Genomic DNA, 25,747 nt, shown 5'->3' with positions numbered 1-25,747 from the left:
GTGAAGATCATGCACACGCACTTCTATAGCCATATCATCCATATATACTGGAATGTTGTACTTAATGTTCTCGTGCTCCACATAGTGCACATTGTTATTGTCTTTTGCGAATTGAATTGCATCCAACTCTTTATAAAACTGGATATAAAAAAAACATTATTCGTCTTATTGCATTGAAGTAAATGCACACGTTTAATGTCAAGATGCATTTGCTCTTTAAGCAAACCTTCAAGTTCTCGCATCGAAGGTCGAATTTTGCACTGCCTGAAGCCAACAACAATTGTATTCTTTCGTGTCGGCGGTAGCTTTTGTTCGTTTGGTTCACTCATTTCGAGGTCTATTGTTCACTACACAATACTGTACTTGGTTTCTTGTGTCCCGAACGTAAGCGGTTTTGTGTTATCGACTGACTTGGATGAGATGTAAAACCGAACTGATGAGCGAAGTCTTGATGATTAAAAAAACAAAAATGTCTCAACCAAGAAGAGTCATAAGCTTTTTAGAAAAATATGTGATGAATAATTCGTCTCTTTTTTTTTTGTCGAACTTAAAAATGCCCTGAAAATAAAATAAAAAAATTAGATTATAAAATAAATCAGGAGGTAAACAGATTTAAAAAATAATATGCGAATTCAACTGTGTGACGAAAACCAATTAAGCTACCTCTGAAACACACTAAAAAACGGACTAATTGTGGGCTGAAACAAATAGCTATAGAGAAATGACTGCAAATGAACGCCGTGGCTCCAGAGCACAGTTGAACATACTTGTTTTTTTTTTGTTTAATTCGACTGTTTATTCGTGTGTGCTAACTACGGGTTCGAGTCCAATCTCTGCGGTGGCTTTATTGAGATTTTCATTATATAGTTATATTCTCATGTCATTTTTTCTATCTGTTCTTAAGATGCTTAAGATGCAACACCGTAAGTCGAAAATCAAAGGTTATTGAGTTTCCTTAACAAACCATCAGCAAACTAGGTTCCATAAAAATGGGGATAGTACATCACCTTGAGTACACCCACAGAAACTCAGCTTTCTAATCTCTGCTTGCCGAAGCGAAGAACAAAGAAGTCGATTGCTAAGTATTGCGTGTATCCAATTTGTGACTCTTGAAGGTATGCCATGACCACGGGCTGCTTCCAGAATTGAATTGAAAAACACAATATCAAAGGCACCTTCAATATCGAGGAAAACTCTCAAGCAAGATTGCTTTTGTGAGAAAGCTTCTTCAATGTTGTACACAACATTATGTATAAGGGTTGTAGCGACGACACGACCAGGCACTCCGAAGGAAAATCACAATAAAAAGTGCTTGTGAGAGATTCACGTCCAGTTACCACAAATCGGATATCCCCTTGTAAATCAGTAAAAATATCTTCTTAGGCAACACTGTTCTAGTTCCTACAAGTTAGTTACCTAGGCGCCCTAGTAATATAAATAAACAAATTAAAAAAGTTATTCTGATTTCTAGTATCGATCGATTGTTTTTGTGCAACTATGACGTATACCAGGCTTCGCATGAGAAGCTAAAATTTAAATGTTCTTAAGTTCTTAAGTATGGATATAATAGTCCTAGAAAACAGTCAGTTACTAGACCTGAATGTGTTCATTCCATAAGGTAAATATTGATCTTACCATGCACGAAATGCAGCATGGAAATGTTTTTTATCCATTTCTACTGCTTTCAGAAAATCATAAGCTGATCATATTTAATATATATGCAGCAACTATCATCGGTTAGGTGCTCTGCTATACGTCCTGTTCCTGGATGTCTGATTTCACAAGTACAGAGTGCTAAAACACGGATGAACCAGTTTAGGTATGACTCTCGGCACTCGTAAAACGCTGTGAAGCTATAAGAAGACATGGGGGCGCGCGTAAAGATGCATACTATTAAACAGCAGGCCCGGTACTAGTTTTCTGGAAGGACTAAAAAATCTAAGAGACAGGAGGGCACAGGTGCGAAAAATAAATATTGGAAGTACGTTTGGACAAGCGAATCAGGTTATGAAGATGATCTAATGATAACTCGAACCAACTTGTAAAAATCCGAGAAATCTGCAACATTACTGATTGTAGGGCTGATTATTAATTGTTTTGTCTCCTAGAAATTATAACAACAGATGGCCAAAGAAAAACAGAATTATATCAAAAAATACTTTTTATTTTACAGAAAATTTACTCCATTAATCAATCTTAATGAAATTAGATAGTTTTTGGTTTGAACCAAAATTTTCCTTATTTTATCTTAACCATTTTCAATTCAATACGAATTCGTCTTATTTTCCTCCTACGAGTTTTTATCCACGAATCGTTTTATCAAATCGTCAACCATATTCGATACAATTAGTTGTATATTTATATTTTTCAATTGAACCAAACAAGTAGCCATGGTTCTCGTAATTGTTATTCTAAAAACAACATTTTATCAACCTGGGTTGCCAGTTTGAAATATATTTTCAAAGCTTTCATTATGACGTTTCGAGTTACTGAGGGGAAGTTAAATTTACGATACAGTTTTGAACAGCGAGTGGCAGGTCGAGTCGTCGGTTGTAGTGTCACATTGCATACTTTGTTTTTACAAAATTGATGTGGAGTGTCTTTTGAAAAGAGCTATACTTTTTCAACCATTTTTATTCAAATAGTTGATGAAAAATAATGAAGCCTACAAAAAAGTGTTTCACTATTGATTTTCACAAAATCAGTCGGAAAATTCGACAAAAAAAAAAAAATACAGAAAAACTTCCATGTCAAGATCTACACTGAAAAAAATTGACCTTAAAAATTTAAAATCAATTTGCAAAAATTAACATTTTTCTGATTAAATAAATTTTACAGTGTCTTTTCATTGAAAACTAAACTAAACTGAAATTCATTATCATCCAAGAATTTAATGAATCTCAATTTGAGAGGGGATTTCAAACGATATTTATTGCCCGATATTTGCAAAAAGTATCAGTAATCGATAAAAAAAAGTTTTGTTTTCTTCAAACTTTTTTTATTACAATACATGGACGGTTGGAAGGTAACATGATAAACTATCTTGAGACATAGTTTCATTTAATTCGAAAGTGGTGTTCTGTTTTTGTAAATTGATTTTAATTTTTGAAAACCGATATTCTTCAGTGTAGGGTTCGAATATATAAATTTCTTGCAAAATCGTATTCGGAGTTGGCACTTAAATTAATTTGATCAAAATCAATAATGGTTTTGTTTTTTAAATCGATTTTACGAAAATTAAATCCGTTTGACGAAACAGTTAGAGAAGTGATCACTGCAAAAAGAAAAGAGCTCAGTAAAAAGTAAGAGTGATAGGAAATGGAATTTCAAACATTCATGGAATATCTAACAGTTAATAATGTCTCACGGATGTAGCACTCGCAATGGTTTTCAAAAATACAGACAATTTAAATACACTTAAAAATATGATTACTTCTTCATTGCAGAATTTATTTGCAGTTCCCTCAAAAAGAGAGGGTAACTTGCCATTTCTTTGAATTTTTGTATAATAAAAATAATAAAATAATAATAAATAATAAAAATAATAAATTGGAAAATCTGAAACCGCACAGTTCATGTGTTCCTACATCACAAAGTTTTGGGATAATATTCAATGCAAATAAACGCCCTCCCCCGTTGCTGATGGGAAAACATTTCAAGTGTTTTTGTTTGAAAATTACCATTCATTTTAATTACTACTTCACCCTCGCTAACATGTCTAACGTGAGCATTATCGTTTCGCTGGTTCGAACCACAACGTGAACCTCGAAGTTGATGTCAAGTGCGGTACATTAAATTTCATCAGCCCGCACGCATCATATCTCGACTTTGCCATCTTTCGTCGTCATGCACGATCTAAATATTCTTCCTATGACAAAGGTGGCGTACAGAAGGAGTTCAAATAAAATGTATGTAAACAAACATGTTTCGTAGAACATTGTCTTCTAAATAACTGCAATATTTCGAGAAAAAATATACATACGACATCAGCTTACAATTAATTCTACAACGGCAGCAAACTGACTGTGATTACAATCTCATGAAAGTTAAACAAGCATTTATCTGTTAATAGGCAAAATAATCATTCCATTTGTATTTCAGTTTCGATTACTAAAATCATATTTTCAAAGCTATTAGTTTGTGTAGGATCGGTATATTTCTACAACATATGTAAAGGGCAGGGAAAATGGATTGTTTTTTTTTATCAACCAACCTTCTTCAAACAAACTTGAGATGCTTCATGCGGGTAAGACCGACATACTTCGAAGTTAGACTGAAATTCAACCCAAACAACATCAAAGTTTCTCTAGAGTTCAAACTTATGGCTCAGTTCATGATATGATTTATTTCTGTTTCCTGATGTTGGTATATTTCGAGTTGTGGCTCACAATTAAAAGTAAAACATCTATACGCCTTGGAAGCTCATTTCACGGAAGACTGCATCCAGGGTAGTGATGGTCGTGTTGTATAGATCGGGTTCGGGTACACAAAACGATATGTTTGTCGGATTCGGGTCGGGTATGGATGCCGATTTTTTCATTTTCAACGGGTACGGGTCGGGTTTGGGTTAAAAACTTCGGTCGGGTTTCGGGACTTTTTTTGGGTTCGGGTTGGGAATAAGTAAATTTTTTTATTTTCGATCGGCTACGGGTCGAAAAAATGCTTACTCGACCACGGGCTACGGGTTTGACTTACTCGACCATCTCTAATCCTTGGCAAGATATAAAAGTTGTTGGCTTTAACTTACTAGTTTTTCTTTTGGAATTCCGTGGCATCTGTTTAAAGACGTACAGAGAGTACAGACAAACAGTAAACGAAATTTATATAACCGTGGCCAATTTCACACTCGTCGTTGTGATTTTATGTCTTACCTTTTGTCGAACGAAGAATTTCAATCTTACCGCGGGGTCATTGTTATGTAATAACAATCATAAATTGTTACAAATTCTTCTATTTATTATTAAATAAATCGCAACATTCAATAAAATTACTGAATCCGTCGTGTTATGTTTTCCACTTGGTTTTCGGTATATTGTTTTGTTAAAAGGTCTACGAATGTTCCGACATTGTCGAGAAAATTGATCTTGATTATTTGGCATTCGTGGGCAAAGATGCATTTTGTATAAAAACACTTATATTTTCTTCTGGATTTGCATCTGGTAACGCAGATGATCAATCCAAGGTGGTCACTCTGTTTGTCACTGTTAGAAAAGTCATCGACATTTTGGAACCTTTTTATTGCAGTCCACCGACATGCTTAAGAGCTACTCAGACTCTCCCATATATTTCGTTCCAGCTGCTTGTAGTAATTGGATCCTTTTTCATACGAACATTTTTATTATCTCGGAACGCGTAAGCTGCAATCATTTCGAATGAATATTCAAAGAGTGACTAATAGTTGAGATTCCCTCCAGATCGCTTTGTAAAACAAAATTGGACTTTTTCGCATAGATTTTATCTGAATACATTTCCAAAATATTTTATGCAGCGTAAAAAATAATGAGGTATACGAAATGCTAGAAAATTATTGGCTCAGGAAATGGGAGTTTCCTTCCTGGAAATACACTTTTGCATGAAAAGTTCAGCTTTATCATTATTATTGCAATCGTTTCTCAGAAACACATTCGGTTATAATTTTTAGTCCTTGATCTTTATCAAAGTAATATTTTGAACCATTTCAAGTTTGAGTTTTCAATTACTCTAGATGCAAAATAAAGCGAACTTTAACGATATGATGAAATTTTGTCCAAGAAGGGTGCCGGCAAAACGTTTCAGTTTTTGTAGCTCTGTATTTACTTTAAAAAACCTGTCTTAATCCACCTAGTGGTGTAATGATGCCTTTCTCATGTACATATAATATTGTGGTATTCTATTCAAAAATTTTCTCTTCGATTTTTGAAAGAAACCAAGTGATTGTTTATGCATAACATACAGAATAAAACAGTGCTTTGATTGCGTAAGCCATCCTTAAGAGAACGAAATGGGTTCACTATTATATGCACTTCCGGCACCGGAACCCGAGAACCGGTATAGTCAAAGTCGCTTCGTACGGCAACCAACTAACATGACACACAAACTCTTCTAGTACGCACTCTATAACTCCGGATTCGGAAGTCGGATCCGGATGAAATTCAGGAATTCCGTATGGGACCAGAAGACCTTTCATTTGCGTATTAGTTTGTGGAAATCGGTCTAACCATCGCTGAGAAAAGTGAGTGAGAAAAATTTTGGTATATATGACCACTATTTCCGGTACTTCCGGAACCGGATACCGGGAACCAGGATAGCCGGAATCGGTTTGTTTAGTTGCCTACTGATAATGACTATCGATTTGTGTAGTTTTGAGACCAGTTTAGAAAAATTTTCACGTTTTTTGTTTCGCCGGTTTAAGTGACGGTGTACAATATTGAACACACTTTACCCTATAATTCCGGAACCGGAAGTCGGATCCGGATGAAATTCAGGAATTCCGTATGGGACCGGAAGACCTTTCATTTTTTTTCCTAGTTTGTGGCAATCGGTCAAACCATCGCTGAGAAAAGTGAGTGAGATCCATTTTGGTATATATGACCACTATTTCCGGAACTTCCGGAACCGGATACCGGGAACCAGGATAGCCGGAATCGGTTTGTTTAGTTGCCTAGTGATAATGACTATCGATTTGTGTAGTTTTGAGACCAGTTTAGAAAAATTTTCACGTTTTTTGCTTCGCCGGTTTAAGTGACGGTGTACAATATTGAACACACTTTACCCTATAATTTCGGAACCGGAAGTCGGATCCGGATGAAATTCAGAAATTCCGTATGGGACCGGGAGACCTTTCATTTGTATCTAAGTTTGTGGAAATCGGTCAAACCATCGCTGAGAAAAGTGAGTGAGAACCATTTTGGTATATATGACCACTATTTCCGGAACTTCCGGAACCGGATACCGGGAACCAGGATAGCCGGAATCGGTTTGTTTAGTTGCCTAATGGTAATGACTATCGATTTGTGTAGTTTTAAGACCAGTTTAGAAAAATTTTCACGTTTTTTGCTTCGCCGGTTTAAGTGACGGTGTACAATATTGAACACACTTTACCCTATAATTTCGGAACCGGAAGTCGGATCCGGATGAAATTCAGGAATTCCGTATGGGACCGGAAGACCTTTCATTTGAATCCTAGTTTGTGGCAATCGGTCAAACCATCGCTGAGAAAAGTGAGTGAGATCCATTTTGGTATATATGACCACTATTTCCGGAACTTCCGGAACCGGATACCGGGAACCAGGATAGCCGGAATCGGTTTGTTTAGTTGCCTAGTGATAATGACTATCGATTTGTGTAGTTTTGAGACCAGTTTAGAAAAATTTTCACGTTTTTTGCTTCGCCGGTTTAAGTGACGGTGTACAATATTGAACACACTTTACCCTATAATTTCGGAACCGGAAGTCGGATCCGGATGAAATTCAGGAATTCCGTATGGGACCGGGAGACCTTTCATTTGTATCTAAGTTTGTGGAAATCGGTCAAACCATCGCTGAGAAAAGTGAGTGAGAACCATTTTGGTATATATGACCACTATTTCCGGAACTTCCGGAACCGGATACCGGGAACCAGGATAGCCGGAATCGGTTTGTTTAGTTGCCTAGTGATAATGACTATCGATTTGTGTAGTTTTGAGACCAGTTTAGAAAAATTTTCACGTTTTTTGCTTCGCCGGTTTAAGTGACGGTGTACAATATTGAACACACTTTACCCTATAATTTCGGAACCGGAAGTCGGATCCGGATGAAATTCAGGAATTCCGTATGGGACCGGGAGACCTTTCATTTGAATCTAAGTTTGTGGAAATCGGTCAAACCATCGCTGAGAAAAGTGAGTGAGAACCATTTTGGTATATATAACCACTATTTCCGGTACTTCCGGAATCGGATACCGGGAACCAGGATAGCCGAAATCGGTTTGTTTAGTTGCCTAGTGATAATGACTATCAATTTGTGTAGTTTTGAGACCAGTTTAGAAAAATTTTCACGTTTTTTGCTTCGCCGGTTTAAGTGACGGTGTACAATATTGAACACACTTTACCCTATAATTTCGGAACCGGAAGTCGGATCCGGATGAAATTCAGAAATTCCGTATGGGACCGGGAGACCTTTCATTTGTATCTAAGTTTGTGAAAATCGGTCAAACCATCGCTGAGAAAAGTGAGTGAGAACCATTTTGGTATATATGGCCACTATTTCCGGAACTTCCGGAACCGGATACCGGGAACCAGGATAGCCAGAATCGGTTTGTTTAGTTGCCTAGTGATAATGACTATCGATTTGTGTAGTTTTGAGACCAGTTTAGAAAAATTTTCACGTTTTTTGCTTCGCCGGTTTAAGTGACGGTGTACAATATTGAACACACTTTACCCTATAATTTCGGAACCGGAAGTCGGATCCGGATGAAATTCAGGAATTCCGTATGGGACCGGGAGACCTTTCATTTGAATCTAAGTTTGTGGAAATCGGTCAAACCATCGCTGAGAAAAGTGAGTGAGAACCATTTTGGTATATATAACCACTATTTCCGGTACTTCCGGAATCGGATACCGGGAACCAGGATAGCCGAAATCGGTTTGTTTAGTTGCCTAGTGATAATGACTATCGATTTGTGTAGTTTTGAGACCAGTTTAGAAAAATTTTCACGTTTTTTGCTTCGCCGGTTTAAGTGACGGTGTACAATATTGAACACACTTTACCCTATAATTTCGGAACCGGAAGTCGGATCCGGATGAAATTCAGGAATTCCGTATGGGACCGGGAGACCTTTCATTTGAATCTAAGTTTGTGGAAATCGGTCAAACCATCGCTTAGAAAAGTGAGTGAGAACCATTTTGGTATATATAACCACTATTTCCGGTACTTCCGGAATCGGATACCGGGAACCAGGATAGCCGAAATCGGTTTGTTTAGTTGCCTAGTGATAATGACTATCGATTTGTGTAGTTTTGAGACCAGTTTAGAAAAATTTTCACGTTTTTTGCTTCGCCGGTTTAAGTGACGGTGTACAATATTGAACACGCTTTACCCTATAATTCCGGAACCGGAAGTCGGATCCGGATGAAATTCAGGAATTCCGTATGGGACCGGGAGACCTTTCATTTGAATCTAAGTTTGTGAAAATCGGTCAAACCATCGCTGAGAAAAGTGAGTGAGAACCATTTTGGTATATATTGCCACTATTTCCGGAACTTCCGGAACCGGATACCGGGAACCAGGATAGCCGGAATCGGTTTGTTTAGTTGCCTACTAATAATGACTATCGATTTGTGTAGTTTTGAGACCAGTTTAGAAAAATTTTCACGTTTTTTGCTTCGCCGGTTTAAGTGACGGTGTACAATATTGAACACGCTTTACCCTATAATTCCGGAACCGGAAGTCGGATCCGGATGAAATTCAGGAATTCCGTATGGGACCGGAAGACCTTTCATTTGACTCTAAGTTTGTGGAAATCGGTCAAACCATCGCTGAGAAAAGTGAGTGAGAACCATTTTGGTATATATGATCACTATTTCCGGAACTTCCGGAACCGGATACCGGGAACCAGGATAGCCGGAATCGGTTTGTTTAGTTGCCTACTGATAATGACTATCGATTTGTGTAGTTTTGAGACCAGTTTAGAAAAATTTTCACGTTTTTTGCTTCGCCGGTTTAAGTGACGGTGTACAATATTGAACACGCTTTACCCTATAATTCCGGAACCGGAAGTCGGATCCGGATGAAATTCAGGAATTCCGTATGGGACCGGGAGACCTTTCATTTGAATCTAAGTTTGTGAAAATCGGTCAAACCATCGCTGAGAAAAGTGAGTGAGAACCATTTTGGTATATATGGCCACTATTTCCGGAACTTCCGGAACCGGATACCGGGAACCAGGATAGCCAGAATCGGTTTGTTTAGTTGCCTAGTGATAATGACTATCGATTTGTGTAGTTTTGAGACCAGTTTAGAAAAATTTTCACGTTTTTTGCTTCGCCGGTTTAAGTGACGGTGTACAATATTGAACACACTTTACCCTATAATTTCGGAACCGGAAGTCGGATCCGGATGAAATTCAGGAATTCCGTATGGGACCGGGAGACCTTTCATTTGAATCTAAGTTTGTGGAAATCGGTCAAACCATCGCTGAGAAAAGTGAGTGAGAACCATTTTGGTATATATGACCACTATTTCCGGAACTTCCGGAACCGGATACCGGGAACCAGGATAGCCGAAATCGGTTTGTTTAGTTGCCTACTGATAATGACTATCGATTTGTGTAGTTTTGAGACCAGTTTAGAAAAATTTTCACGTTTTTTGCTTCGCCGGTTTAAGTGACGGTGTACAATATTGAACACGCTTTACCCTATAATTCCGGAACCGGAAGTCGGATCCGGATGAAATTCAGGAATTCCGTATGGGACCGGGAGACCTTTCATTTGAATCTAAGTTTGTGAAAATCGGTCAAACCATCGCTGAGAAAAGTGAGTGAGAACCATTTTGGTATATATGGCCACTATTTCCGGAACTTCCGGAACCGGATACCGGGAACCAGGATAGCCAGAATCGGTTTGTTTAGTTGCCTAGTGATAATGATTATCGATTTGTGTAGTTTTGAGACCAGTTTAGAAAAATTTTCACGTTTTTTGCTTCGCCGGTTTAAGTGACGGTGTACAATATTGAACACACTTTACCCTATAATTTCGGAACCGGAAGTCGGATCCGGATGAAATTCAGGAATTCCGTATGGGACTGGGAGACCTTTCATTTGAATCTAAGTTTGTGGAAATCGGTCTAACCATCGCTGAGAAAAGTGAGTGAGAACCATTTTGGTATATATGACCACTATTTCCGATACTTCCGGAACCGGATACCGGGAACCAGGATAGCCGGAATCGGTTTGTTTAGTTGCCTACTGATAATGACTATCGATTTGTGTAGTTTTGAGACCAGTTTAGAAAAATTTTCACGTTTTTTGCTTCGCCGGTTTAAGTGACGGTGTACAATATTGAACACACTTTACCCTATAATTTCGGAACCGGAAGTCGGATCCGGATGAAATTCAGGAATTCCGTATGAGACCGGAAGACCTTTCATTTTTTTTCCTAGTTTGTGGCAATCGGTCAAACCATCGCTGAGAAAAGTGAGTGAGATCCATTTTGGTATATATGACCACTATTTCCGGAACTTCCGGAACCGGATACCGGGAACCAGGATAGCCGGAATCGGTTTGTTTAGTTGCCTAGTGATAATGACTATCGATTTGTGTAGTTTTGAGACCAGTTTAGAAAAATTTTCACGTTTTTTGCTTCGCCGGTTTAAGTGACGGTGTACAATATTGAACACACTTTACCCTATAATTTCGGAACCGGAAGTCGGATCCGGATGAAATTCAGGAATTCCATATGGGACCGGGAGACCTTTCATTTGAATCTAAGTTTGTGGAAATCGGTCAAACCATCGCTGAGAAAAGTGAGTGAGAACCATTTTGGTATATATGACCACTATTTCCGGAACTTCCGGAACCGGATACCGGGACTCAGGATAGCCGGAATCGGTTTGTTTAGTTGCCTAATGGTAATGACTATCGATTTGTGTAGTTTTGAGACCAGTTTAGAAAAATTTTCACGTTTTTTGCTTCGCCGGTTTAAGTGACGGTGTACAATATTGAACACGCTTTACCCTATAATTCCGGAACCGGAAGTCGGATCCGGATGAAATTCAGGAATTTCGTATGGGACCGGAAAACATTTCATTTGAATTTTATTTTTTTGAAAATCGGTCAAACCATCGCTGAGAAAAGTGAGTGAGAACCATTTTGGTATATATGGCCACTATTTCCGGAACTTCCGGAACCGGATACCGGGAACCAGGATAGCCGGAATCGGTTTGTTTAGTTGCCTAGTGATAATGACTATCGATTTGTGTAGTTTTGAGACCAGTTTAGAAAAATTTTCACGTTTTTTGCTTCGCCGGTTTAAGTGACGGTGTACAATATTGAACACACTTTACCCTATAATTTCGGAACCGGAAGTCGGATCCGGATGAAATTCAGGAATTCCGTATGGGACCGGAAGACCTTTCATTTGAATCCTAGTTTGTGGCAATCGGTCAAACCATCGCTGAGAAAAGTGAGTGAGATCCATTTTGGTATATATGACCACTATTTCCGGAACTTCCGGAACCGGATACCGGGAACCAGGATAGCCGGAATCGGTTTGTTTAGTTGCCTAGTGATAATGACTATCGATTTGTGTAGTTTTGAGACCAGTTTAGAAAAATTTTCACGTTTTTTGCTTCGCCGGTTTAAGTGACGGTGTACAATATTGAACACACTTTACCCTATAATTTCGGAACCGGAAGTCGGATCCGGATGAAATTCAGGAATTTCATATGGGACCGGGAGACCTTTCATTTGAATCTAAGTTTGTGGAAATCGGTCAAACCATCGCTGAGAAAAGTGAGTGAGATCCATTTTGGTATATATGACCACTATTTCCGGAACTTCCGGAACCGGATACCGGGAACCAGGATAGCCGGAATCGGTTTGTTTAGTTGCCTAATGGTAATGACTATCGATTTGTGTAGTTTTGAGACCAGTTTAGAAAAATTTTCACGTTTTTTGCTTCGCCGGTTTAAGTGACGGTGTACAATATTGAACACGCTTTACCCTATAATTCCGGAACCGGAAGTCGGATCCGGATGAAATTCAGGAATTTCGTATGGGACCGGAAAACATTTCATTTGAATTTTATTTTTTTGAAAATCGGTCAAACCATCGCTGAGAAAAGTGAGTGAGAACCATTTTGGTATATATGGCCACTATTTCCGGAACTTCCGGAACCGGATACCGGGAACCAGGATAGCCGGAATCGGTTTGTTTAGTTGCCTAGTGATAATGACTATCGATTTGTGTAGTTTTGAGACCAGTTTAGAAAAATTTTCACGTTTTTTGCTTCGCCGGTTTAAGTGACGGTGTACAATATTGAACACACTTTACCCTATAATTTCGGAACCGGAAGTCGGATCCGGATGAAATTCAGGAATTCCGTATGGGACCGGAAGACCTTTCATTTTTTTCCTAGTTTGTGGCAATCGGTCAAACCATCGCTGAGAAAAGTGAGTGAGATCCATTTTGGTATATATGACCACTATTTCCGGAACTTCCGGAACCGGATACCGGGAACCAGGATAGCCGGAATCGGTTTGTTTAGTTGCCTAGTGATAATGACTATCGATTTGTGTAGTTTTGAGACCAGTTTAGAAAAATTTTCACGTTTTTTGCTTCGCCGGTTTAAGTGACGGTGTACAATATTGAACACACTTTACCCTATAATTTCGGAACCGGAAGTCGGATCCGGATGAAATTCAGGAATTCCGTATGGGACCGGAAGACCTTTCATTTTTTTCCTAGTTTGTGGCAATCGGTCAAACCATCGCTGAGAAAAGTGAGTGAGATCCATTTTGGTATATATGACCACTATTTCCGGAACTTCCGGAACCGGATACCGGGAACCAGGATAGCCGGAATCGGTTTGTTTAGTTGCCTATTGGTAATGACTATCGATTTGTGTAGTTTTGAGACCAGTTTAGAAAAATTTTCACGTTTTTTGCTTCGCCGGTTTAAGTGACGGTGTACAATATTGAACACGCTTTACCCTATAATTCCGGAACCGGAAGTCGGATCCGGATGAAATTCAGGAATTTCGTATGGGACCGGAAGACCTTTCATTTGAATCTAAGTTTGTGAAAATCGGTCAAACCATCGCTGAGAAAAGTGAGTGAGAACCATTTTGGTATATATGGCCACTATTTCCGGAACTTCCGGAACCGGATACCGGGAACCAGGATAGCCGGAATCGGTTTGTTTAGTTGCCTAGTGATAATGACTATCGATTTGTGTAGTTTTGAGACCAGTTTAGAAAAATTTTCACGTTTTTTGCTTCGCCGGTTTAAGTGACGGTGTACAATATTGAACACACTTTACCCTATAATTTCGGAACCGGAAGTCGGATCCGGATGAAATTCAGGAATTCCGTATGGGACTACGAGACCTTTCATTTGAATCCTAGTTTGTCAAAATCGGTTCAGCCATTTCCGAGAAAACCTAGTGAGATTATTTGACACATACACACACACACATACATACACACACACACACACACAGACATTGCTCAGCTCGATGAACTGAGTCGAATGGTATATGACACTTGGCCCTCCGGGCCAATTTTCACTTGTCGGTTTTTCAAGTGATTGCATAACCTTTCTATATGAGAAAGGCAAAACATTATTCAATTCCTAAATCGAAACACTGATATTTTTTTCTATCATGTTGATAATAATTTTAGGACATCTCCTAAATATGCTGAAATCGAGCAAGCGGATTAGAGCAGTTTGGCTTATTATTCGAAAGTGTGTCAATTGTTCTGAATTTTTCTTTTGTAAATTAGTTTGTTAGGGAGTAGCGAATGTGAACCGTACTAAAATCACGCTTAGAATCCAAACGCGGGCTATGCAATAGCTATGACATAATTAAATATGCGGTGTTTTCACCGAACTAATTTTTCGCGAAAATATATTAAAAAATCTGTTTTAATCCACCTAGTGGTGTAATGATAACAAAGTCCTGGCATTACATTCCTTTTGTGGAATTTGGCCTTTCTGTTTCAACAGACTTCGCAGCCGATTCTTAGTGTACAGAATCATTGCATGGCTAGTACTATGGATCCTACTGACACTAAGAATCCTTCCAGGTCGGGGCTCGAACATACGACAACTGGCTTGTAAGACCTATGCATTGAACCACCAACCCGGGCCAACAGTGGTGTAATGATGCCTTCCTCATATCAATCATACTATCTACTGTGGTATTCTTCAAAATAATTTCCTTCGATTCTTGAGAAAATAACCGAAATCGGTTTGTTTTTCTGTGTACTGAAAAAAACTATCAATTGAAGAAGATTTGAGGTCGATTTAGAAAACTTTTTACGGGTTTTCGCCCTTTTCAGTGATGATATAATATTTTTAACAAACTTCACCCTATATTTCCGGATCCGGATGATATTCAGGAATTACGTATGGGACCTTTCATTTGTGAAAATCGGTCTCGCCATCTAGGAGAAAAGTTAGAACACATATTTTTATTTTTATGCACATTTTACCCCATAACTCCGGAACCGAAAGTCGGATCCGAATTATATGTCAAAAACATTAATATCTTATGATTGTTAGTCTAATTTTTATTTCATTATTATTATAACTTTCTTGAAAGACAAACAACATCAGAGGTATGTTTAACTATTTTAAAAAAGTCGGCTCATAATCAAAACCGGATTTTTAATCCCGTGGATTTTTAGCGGTTTTAAGATATTATTTCCTTTCGCAACATTTAAATCTATATTCGTCAGGAAAAAACACAGATTAATCTGTACATGTGACAACCCTGTTTCGCACGGCATATTTCCAAACGACACCCATACTTGTATAAAGCTGTGTTCTACATAAATACTTTCATTTTCGCATTACATGATTCGTAATTGAATGTATTAGTGACGGTTCAAATTTTGTCTACCTAGGGATGTCGTATTTTTCGAATTACTCGATTATTCAACAATCAAGTATAATTTTCAAACTATTCGATTAAATTTTACTCGATTATTTGGGTTATTAATCGATCGTTATTGCGACTTTGATTTCTGATGCTTTTGGTACGAAATAAAGAAAATTCAATTAATTCTCATGATCATCTGTAGCTCTGAAAAGTGCTTTGAATTATCACGACCAACAGGATCTGCATTCAGCTGTCAGGCTTCTGGCGTGGTTCGGTGCGTTGCCGGCCCGGCTTCGACTGCCTCTCGCTTCATTCCAGCGTGAAGTCTTCGATGTTACTCCCACAACCTAACTGAGCAGCTCCCTTGACGAATGATGACTTCAGCTGGCAGGCTTTTGATGTAGTCGCGCTGTGTGCTTGGCCCGATGTTACTCTCGTGTATGTCTTGTATCTATAACCGTTGCTCACAAAATGATATAAAAAGTGAAATATTCAGCTTTAATATCGCTGAAGCAGCACATACTTTGTTCTCTTCCTCAGAACGCGTTCTGATTGGCTGGTGCTGAAATGGGTCAAATCAGATGTGATAAATGTCGGTTTCGTCTCTTATTTCTTTTTAACTCCGAAACCAGAATTGACAGCCACTCGAACCTTGAAGTTTGATCAATGATAAAAGCTTTCAAATGAGTCTAAGCTTGATGAAATTGGTTCAACAATCTTCTGTTGTGTTCAGTTCTGTCACTTATACCATGATATTTCCGGAACCAGAAGAGAAATATTTTAGATTTTGATAAGAGAAAGTATCTTTTAACAAAGCAACGGCTATTGGACAGCTGAGGCTGATTATTCGAGACAAAATGCAATGCTAAAGCCAAACGGAAGCATTATGTAGTGCAAAAGAAAAACGCAATGAAAAGAGTCGATCTTTGTATTGAGTATAATTTCTGTAAAATATACTTCATGTGCCCAAAATATTAATCAAAACGATTGACTATTATTAAAGTTATCCATGTTTCACCTTACACTAAAACCTGAATTTACGCGACTTTTTTTGCGTTTTATTGGAAATAACGCGATTTTTTTATTTAAATTTGACAGAATTTTTTTTCTTATTTTATCATAGTTTTATTATTACGGAAATTTTTTGTTTTACATTTACAAAACTATCCAGCATGCTTCAGTGGATTGAATTTTTTTAAATGTAAATTACGGAATTGTTTGGTTTCATAGTTAAGGTTCTCTCGAAAAAAGAAATCAGTAGATGAAAGTGCGACTTATGTCTTTTGCATAACTTTTGAGTGCGCTATGCTCTCGTAGTATTATATTAAGGAAATTGACATACTGTGGTAATGTTTGTGGCAGTTCTTGTCCACCCAAAACCTCGATGAGGTCTACCAACGAAACCGATGACATTTTTGAGTTTATTTTTTTCTGGTCCATACTCGTGGTACCACATTCATTGTGATGAGTTATGAGGTAGAGCTTGTTCATCCAAAAACTACTTGGCGTATAGGCCTTAAGATCTACCAGCGTAACCAAGTGAACTATCAAGATCCTTGTACACGGTTCATGTTCGTGATATCATTTGCTTATTGTGAATATTCTAGGTCATCCAAAAACTACCGGGAGCTAAAGATTTAAGTTCTACCACCATAACAAACTGCAATAACGAACTTATTGATCACGGTCTATAAACTTGATTCTATTTACAATTAAGAGGTTTATTGTAGATGCTCTGGGTCACCTAAAACTACCTGGAGCTCATGCTTTAAGATTTACTAGCACAAGGAACTGAGTTTGATCTTTGCGTTCCCGGCCAATACTCGTGTGTGGTAATTAAGAGGCCTATTGTTAATGAACTATGCCATCCAAAAACTGCCAGCAATTCAGACCGTAAGATCTAATAGAATAACAGAGTACATCTAATCTTCACGCTACATACTCGCGATTCACTGAAGTCCTTGGATGACTGAAAATATTCCTGTAACAGATCAGACTAGACAAGTAAGCGCGTCTGTGAACAGTATTGAATTATTCTCGAAGAAGATCTAAAGACATATTTTCACTAAAGTTCTTGAACTACTGAGAACATATGAACAGCAAACAAGGAATAGATATTAGTTGTTGTAGTTCTTGCTGTGGCACAGTGTAATTTCTAAGGACAATATTCCAAGTAGTTCTTGGATCTTGAAATATCTTTTACGGATTTCCGTAGTCTTATAATATACTCAGATTGTCCTAGATGTTTTTGCATATGAACGATTTTTGTATTATTTACAACAAAAATCGAATGGAATTGAAAAAAAACCTGTTTTGATCCACCTAGTGGTGTAATGATACCTTTCTCATTTTAATTTTATCCTGTACATTACAGCAGAAATTCTTCGAAATATTACAATTTAAAATAGTTTAGAAAATAGTTTTGAAGATTTCTGTTGCATAATACTACTACATTGATATACCACATTTGAATTTCAGTTAGTGAAAATCTATTCAATCGTATGTGAGAAAGTGAAGTGAGCTCCATTTTTTCACATTTGATTATTATTGTCAGTAATTCCGGAACCGGAAGCTGGATATCGGCACAGTGACATTCGATTCATTCAACCATACACTAATATTATGCAAATTCAGGGTCTAAATGATGGAAAAATCATCATTTTTGAGAATTATTTTTAGAACTATCGTGCAACAAATTGATTTCAAATGTTTTGCATGATAAAAATAATCATTCGAACAACATTTTATATTTTTTTCGAGGAAAAATATTGAGAAATATGTCGGTGAAAAGGTATTTTTGAGATGGCTTCTCAAATCAATCCCGATTTGCGGTGTCCACTGTATCTCAGCGCAGACTAATCAGAAGGAAACAAATCATAGCAGCATAGATAGAGTATAAGTTTTTCTAGACCCCAACGTTTCTCTTTGATTTTTTAATTTTTTTTATTTATTGTGGTTGTTCAAAATGAAAACTAGGATTTAGCACGAAAAAATACACCATTTTGTAGCTGTAAAACCTCCCCAAAGCAACAAACAACGAAAGGAAAACATTGTGGTCTGGTTTTTCATATGCAGAAAGTGAGTGTAAAATTAAAAAACCTGTTTTAATCCACCTAGTGGTGTAATGATGCCTTTCTCATGTACATATAATATTGTGGTATTCTATTCAAAAATTTTCTCTTCGATTTTTGAAAGAAACCAAGTGATTGTTTATGCATAACATACAGTGCTTTGATTGCGTAAGCCATCCTTAAGAGAACGACACTTCCGGCACCGGAATCCGAGAACCAGGATAGCCGGAATCGGTTTGTTTAGTTGCCTTCTGTTAATGACTATCGATTTGTGTAGTTTTGAGACCAGTTTAGAAAAATTTTCACGTTTTTTGCTTCGCCGGTTTAAGTGACGGTGTACAATATTGAACACACTTTACCCTATAATTCCGGAACCGGAAGTCGGATCCGGATAAAATTCAGGAATTCCGTATGGGACCGGAATACCTTTCATTTGAATCTAAGTTTGTGGAAATCGGTCAAACCATCGCTGAGAAAAGTGAGTGAGATCCATTTTGGTATATATGACCACTATTTCTGGTACTTCCGGAACCGGATACCGGGAACCAGGATAGCCGGAATCGGTTTGTTTAGTTGCCTACTGATAATGACTATCGATTTGTGTAGTTTTGAGACCAGTTTAGAAAAATTTTCACGTTTTTTGCTTCGCCGGTTTAAGTGACGGTGTATAATATTGAACACACTTTACCCTATAATTCCGGAACCGGAAGTCGAATCCGGATGAAATTCAGGAATTCCGTATGGGACCACGAGACCTTTCATTTGAATCCTAGTTTGTCAAAATCGGTTCAGCCATCTCCGAGAAAACCTAGTGAGATTATTTGACACACACACACACACACACACACACACACATACATACACACACACACACACACACATGTTTCTGTATGTGTGTTGTCAACTAAGAGGTCGAGATCTCAGAGATGGCTGGACCGATTTTAATCAAACTAGTCGCAAATGAAAGGTCTCCCCGTCACCCAAAACGCTATTGAATGGTTTTGAGATCGAATGTTTACATTTCGAGTTATACGAAGTTTTATGTCAAAGTTTTTAGTTTTTTGATAGTATCTGTCACAGTTGACCTTGAAAACAGAATATATTTTCAGACTTAGATTCCGCACGGTAATACCTATCCAACAAGCCATAGATTGTTAAAATATATCCATTTTTAACGGAGATATCGAAATTTTTGTGTAAACGACTTTTTCCCCTATTCCAGTAGTAGAGGTTTTGAGCGCTGTCTGGCAAAGAAATGCTTGGGAGCAACATAAAACACGATTTTTTATACTGTTACATACATTTGTTTCTAAGTACCCAAAAGACTGTGTACAGCATGATATTTTGCCTCGGACCGATTTTAGTACGGTTCGTTTTTGGAAACATAATCGTTCGAATATGACATATATAAATCAGATGATGGCAGAATTTTCGAGTTGAACGCAATTCCATGATTATATTGATTTAAACTACTTACAGCAATGAATGCTGGAAGAACATAACAGCCATATACCATTCGAATCAGTTCGTCGAGATCAGCCAATGCGTGTGTGTCACAAATAATTTCACTCATTTTTTTTCGGATATGACTCAACCGTTTTCTACAAACTCAGATTCATATGAAAACTCGTATACTCCCAAACAAGGTTCCTGAATTATGTTTGGTTCCGACCTCTGGTTCTGGAACTACAGGATAATATGTGAAACGAACTTAACACTGTGTAACTCATTTTTCTCGTAGATGGCTGAACCGATCTAAGATTCAAATGAAATCTCAGAATCATCTAAGATTCAAATGAAAAGTTTCAAGATTCTATAAAACATCTTATTTTCAGTTAGATCTAACTTCCGGTTTCGGAGATACAGGGTGATTAGTATAAAAATGTCTATTTCACATAAATTAATCAGGTTTATCGGGTTAGCAGATTTGGATAGTCGATAACCAAATAAACTTATTTCATTTCTGGTTGTATTCAGTTTTCGTTTCGGAAGGCACCCAATAATTTAATTCGCATTACGATTCCTTAAAGATTTTTTTTTCAATTATATAATTTATTAAGGCACACTGCTTAAGCTCTAAGATGCCAAGGGCTTTTTCTAATTTTAATTAACAAATAACTTAAAACTAGGATAGTATATTAAGATAATGTAATGACTTTGGCAGATCCCGCCTTCAGCTGGCAATCGGCACCGGCCGGCGTACTGAATGTAACACGTTGGTAAGTATCTTGGTATTAACCGCTTTTTTCTGTCCGTGTGGGTTCGCGGGGAACACCCCCAGGCTACGAATACCAGGCGGGTGGCCCATATTCATCTCATAGACTACAGCGGCCGTCCGTGGGCAATGATGATGATGTTACGGAGGAAAATGAAAAAAAAAAATATACAGAGAAGTAAATATTACGGAGAACAGAGTAAAAAGGGGATATGGGAACAAAATGACTAAGAACGACAAAGATCTAATTAGTTGACATCGAGATGGTGAAAAAACATGGGAGGGGGGAAGCAGAAAATTTAGTGACAGCAGAAAGATCTTGTTAGTTCCAATGAAGATGGTGGACAGACGAGGGATGGGAAGATTCGGGCGGATGTTAGTGTCGAACCTGTGGGTGGAGTTTCTTCTTAGCATCAGTCGAGGAACAGGGGTAACTAACGCAGATTACACTTGTATATTAATGTGTTTAAGGAATTTATATATGAGTAACATATATGATATATCCCGACTCGCCAACACATCTCGAACCGGAACATCAGGTGGTCTACCTCGGGCCCTGAGGGAGTCCTTTAAAACAGACCTGGCGTCACAATACTCCACACATGACCATACGACATGCTCGATGTCCTGATAACCGTTGCCACAGGTGCAGAGACCGCTCTCCATGACCCCAATACGCCGAAGATGTGCGTTGAATGTGTAGTGATTAGACATGAGCCGAGACATAACACGAATGAAATCGCGACTCACGTTCATCCTCCTGAACCAAGGTTTCGATAATGGGGAATGTAGCCATCGTCCCAGTTCGTCATTACTCCATGAAGTTTGCCAACTTTCAAGTGCTCTTCGACGAGAAATACTGAAAAATTCATTGAAGCAGCTTGGTCTTTCATAAATATCACCTTCTAATGCGCCCACTTTAGCCAATGAGTCTGCCTTTTCATTTCCCGGAATGGAACAATGTGAAGGGACCCAGACTAACGATATTGAATAAGACCGTTCAGATAAAGTTCGCAAGTGTTCCCGTATTTTCCCCAGGAAATATGGGGGATACTTTCCTGGCTTCATTGCCCGGAGTGCTTCTATTGAGCTTAGACTGTCCGTGACAATGAAGTAATGGTCTTTGGGCAACGTTTCAATGATCTCGAGGGTGTAATAGCAGCTAATTCTGCGACGTAAACTGAAGCCGGATCACTGAGTTTGTACGGTGATGTTCTGATTGAAGTTGCCGAAGCCTGTGGACTCGTTAATGTTTGATCCGTCAGTGTAAAACATCTTTTCACAGTTGACTGTTCTAAATTTATTATAAAAAATATTTGGGGCCACTTGAGGGCGCACGTGATCCGGAATTCCACGAATCTCTTCTCTCATGGATGTGTCGAAAAACACAGTAGAATCAGAAGTATCCAACAAATGAGCACGGTTGGAAACAAACGAAGAAGGATTAATATTCTGAGCCATGTAATCAAAATACAAGGACATAAAACGGGTCTGAGAATTGAGCTCGACAAGCCTTTCGAAGTTTTCAATCACCATCGGATTTAAGATATCGCATCGGATTAGCAATCGATATGAGAGATCCCAGAATCGATTTTTCAACGGTAAGACGCCCGCAAGCACTTCGAGACTCATCGTATGAGTCGACTGCATGCAACCTAAGGCAATACGCAAACAACGATACTGAATTCTTTCCAGTTTAATGAAATGGGTGTTCGCGGCGGATCGGAAGCAGAAGCATCCATATTCCATTACGGACAATATCGTTGTTTGGTACAGCCTGATCAGGTCTCCTGGGTGGGCACCCCACCATGATCCGGTTATTGTACGAAGAAAGTTAATTCTCTGTTGGCATTTTTGTTTCAGATACCTAATATGACATCCCCAGGTGCCTTTGGAGTCGAACCAGACCCCGAGATATTTGAATGTGAAGATCTGAGCTATGGTTTCACCCCTTAGTTCAAGCTGTAGTTGTGCTGGTTCTCGCTTCCTTGAAAATACAACCAGCTCAGTTTTCTCCGTAGAGAAGTCGATACCAAGTTGAAGAGCCCACGTGGACAAGTTGTGGAGTGTATCTTGTAATGGTCCTTGCAGATCGGCAGTTTTGGATCCTATAATGGACACAACGCTGTCGTCGGCAAGTTGTCTTAGCGTGCAAGATGTGTTGATATATTCATCGATATCTTTCACGTAAAAATTGTATAAAAGGGGGCTTAAGCATGAGCCCTGAGGAAGACCCATGTAGCTAAATCGTATTGTCGACAAATCACCATGTGCGAAATACATGTGTTTCTCGGACAATAGATTATATAAAAAGGTGTTCAAAACCGGCGAAAGACCATGCTGGTGCAGCTTCTTAGATAGGATATTTATAGAAACTGAATCAAAAGCCCCCTTGATGTCTAGAAATACTGATGCCATTTGTTCTTTACGAGCAAATGCCATTTGAATTTCTGTTGAGAGCAACGCAAGACAATCGTTCGTTCCTTTATCCCTGCGGAAACCAAATTGTGTATCTGAAAGAAAGCCATTAGTTTCGACCCAATTGTCTAGACGGAAGAGAATCATTTTTTCGAACAACTTCCGGATACAGGAAAGCATAGCAATCGGCCGATACGAATTGTGATCGGAGGCTGGTTTCCCAGGTTTTTGAATGGCGATAACTCTCACTTGTCTCCAGTCGTGTGGGACAATATTACCCTCGAGGAACTTGTTGAATAAATTCAGCAAGCGTCTTTTGGCGGTGTCAGGCAGATTCTTCAACAAGTTGAATTTGATTCTGTCTAACCCCGGGGCCTTATTGTTACATGACAAGAGCGCAAGTGAGAACTCTACCATCGAAAACGGTGTTTCGTTTGTATTTGATGTCGCGGCGCGGGAGATCTTCTGTTCCGGAACAGAGTCTGGACATACTTTTTTAGTGAAATCGAATATCCAACGGTTGGAATATTCGTCGCTTTCGTTCGTGGTGTTTTGATTTCGCATTCGTCGGGCTGTGTTCCAAAGAGTGCTCATCGATGTTTCTTTTGTTAATCCGTCAACAAACCGTCGCCAGTAACCTAGTTCCTTTGCTTTAACTAAGTTCTTCATTTGCTTATCTAGCGCTGCGTAATTTCTATAATTATCAGGTGTTCCTTATTTTCTGAACTTTTTGAATGCTAAAGATCTTTCCGCGTTCAGTGATGAGCACTCTTTGTCCCACCACGGATTGGGAGGAAGGATGTTAGTTTTCGCGCCGGGTACACGTTTCGTCTGAGCTTGAATCGCGGAGTCGAGAATCAAGCCAGCCAAAAGCGTGTACTCTTCCTCCGGAGGAAGTTCTTGTGTTGTTTCCAGTTTCTCAGACATCGAATTTGCGTAATATTTCCAATCAATATTTCGTGTGAGGTCATACGAAACATTGATTGTCTCCGATGGTCTTAATCCGTTGGCGATTGAAATTACGATAGGTAGATGATCGCTACCGTGGGGATCGGGGATTACCTTCCACTTGCAATCCAACCGTAGCGATGTCGAGCAAAGGGATAAATCCAGCGCACTTGGTCTTGCTGGTGGTGCAGGAATCCGTGTCATTTCTCCCGTATTCAATATTGTCATATTAAAGTTGTCACAAATATCATGGATCATAGCTGATCTGTTATCGTCATGAAGACAACCCCATCCCGTACCGTGTGAGTTAAAGTCTCCTAAAACCAACGTTGGTGCGGGAAGGAGTTCTATGATATCACTGAGCCGCTGATGCCCAACCGAGGCTCTAGGGGGAATGTAGATGGAAGCAATACAAAGGTCCTTACCTTTGATTGTAACATGACATGCGACAACTTCAATACCTGGTATCGAGAGGAGGTTAATTCGATAAAAGGAATAGCACTTTTTGATTCCCAAAAGTACTCCTCCATAGGGGGTTTCTCGATCCAAACGAATAATATTAAAATTGTGGAAGTTGAGAGATATTTCAGAAGTTAACCAAGTTTCGCACAATGCAAATGCATCGCAATTCGTGGTATATAATAGATGTTTGAAGGAATCAATTTTTGGGATGATACTTCTGCAATTCCATTGTAAAACAGTGATCAAATCCTTGACCTCATTGGATAAATTAGCCATCGAAGGATACAATCGCTGAAAGAAGGGGCCATTTTACAGTCAACTGTTTCAAAAACGTGTCAGCTACGGGTACAAAGGTCATCAAAATACCTTTCAAGGGGTCAGAGATATTGAAAGTTTTAAAAATCCAGTCCACTATATCAGAGAATTTAATAAATCCAGCATTTGGTTGATTCTTTGACTGGTCTTTAGGGGCAATTGAGTTCTCCTTATCAGATCTCAGTTTTTCTAGATCAGGAGCTATTCTTTGCTTCGGTGTTTTACTAACACTACCATTAGCTGTTACTTTTGGAGGCCCCTCAAGGGCCACCTTCGAACCCTTACTAGGTAGCTTATGAGAGGAAATATTTCTCCTTTTCCTGTTGCTACGAGGGATGGCCGAAGATGTGCCTTCGAGAGGGTCGTCTGAATCGCACTCGTCTGTTGACAAGCAAGCATAGGGATTTGCAGATGGGCTTGGTGGTGTAGCACTTTTTAGCATTTCTGCAAATGTGCGCTTGGAGCGTTCCCTCAAAAAGTGCTTTAGCTTATCTCCACGCAATTTGTAGGTGGGACATGCTGAGAGATCATGCGGACCCTCACTGCAGTAGAGACACTTTTCAATGTCTCTTTCGCAAGAGCCATCCGCATGACGCTCTCCACACTTCGAACAACGGGGCCGATTCGCACAATGGGAGGCTGTGTGTCCTAATTGCTGGCAATTAGTACAGTTCATAACCCGCGGCACGAAGAGACGTACGGGTAGACGAACCCTGTCCAGAAGGACATAATTTGGCAAAGCCGAACCAACGAAGGTCACACG

Source organism: Malaya genurostris, chromosome 3, assembly GCF_030247185.1.
Source record: "Malaya genurostris strain Urasoe2022 chromosome 3, Malgen_1.1, whole genome shotgun sequence".
NCBI lineage: Eukaryota > Metazoa > Arthropoda > Insecta > Diptera > Culicidae > Malaya > Malaya genurostris.
Note: the sequence above shows the minus strand (reverse complement) of the source record.